Below are 1460 nucleotides of genomic sequence, written 5' to 3' on the forward strand. Positions count from 1 at the left end.
TTATTAACTACGTTATATTTATAATTAAAAATATTTACTTGAGGAGTATAATTAGTCCTAGATATATGTCCACGAATTTTTGCGTGTTACATACACATATGCAATCAGATGTATTCACTAGAATAGTCCATCTTTTTTGATATTCAAATTTTTTCGCGAAATAGTTACAATTTACAAAAAAATAATTCCTGTCAAATTTTAACACGATCGGACAGGGGGGATTCCGTTTGCATACAAATCGATTGCTTACATGTATTTTTGCACAGTATCGTTTGCTTACATCATTTTTGCCGACAGTTTGTTTGTACACAAATATCATTGTATATAGTTTGATTGCCTACATGCACTTTTGCACACAAATAAAAATTTTAGAAACGGAATTACTTTTGCCTACATGTATTATTGCCTACATGTATAATTGCCTACAAGTATTTTTTGCCTTTAGCTCAATTGCCTACATGTATTATTGCCTACAGCTCGCAATCTTTCACGCAAAATAAGGGCCATGTCACATTAAAAAATAGGGATTGGTTATGGTCATATTTTTTTGGAAAAATATTCCAAACTGACACTTTTAACGCTGACCACTCACTGTTCACACGACAGATTTCTTAAAAATATAAATTATTTTCTTACTTTATTTTAATTTTACATTTTTATTTAAAAGTGTTTGTAGGCAATCGAACTGTAGACAATAATACATGCAGGTAATAGAACTGTAGGTAATAATACTTGTAGGCAATAATACATGTAGGCAAAAGTAACTCCGTTTCTAAAATTTTGTGTGTGTGTAAAAGTGCATGTAGGCGATAATTTTTTTGTGCAAACGAACTGTTAGCAAAAGTAACCATCTCGATCGGACATTAAAAACTCGTGCCGATAGCTCCTGAAACATTAGAGTTCCTTTTTATTATTGTCTCAAAATTAATTTTAATTAATTAAAAATTTTTTACAAAAATTAGAGATAAATTTTTTTCTAAAATGTGTTTTTCGTTTCTGCGTTGGTTGAGACCTTATATTTATTGTTTTATTTAAGCAATTAGGTGCATTGTTAATGATTAAAAAACAAAAATAAGTAAGTAGTATAACTCCGGCGTATACGCAGATAAATCTTTCTTTTTTGACATTTAATTATTTTCCTTAAGGGGTGTACTTAAAATTGTGTTTTTATGTGTATATGTTATTAGGTGGATCCATATATTCGTTCAGTTTTTGTTAGTAGTGAAAATTTTTTCCGAGTATCTCCGGTTCTGGTTGCCTTCAAAAATTTTACTTTCAAAAAAATTGTAGCCTTCAAAAACCGAACGAATATATGGATCCACCCAATATATGAGTGTATAAATACATCCCCAAATATACCACAGCAATGCTTGCAAAGCGCTAAAAAAGCCACTTTTTTTAACGCTGTGTGCTACTTGAGTTTATAATCTATATAGGACCGTTACCTAAGTAACTGTTCT

The sequence above is a fragment of the Trachymyrmex septentrionalis genome, unplaced genomic scaffold (genome assembly GCF_001594115.1).
Source record: "Trachymyrmex septentrionalis isolate Tsep2-gDNA-1 unplaced genomic scaffold, Tsep1.0 scaffold43, whole genome shotgun sequence".
NCBI lineage: Eukaryota > Metazoa > Arthropoda > Insecta > Hymenoptera > Formicidae > Trachymyrmex > Trachymyrmex septentrionalis.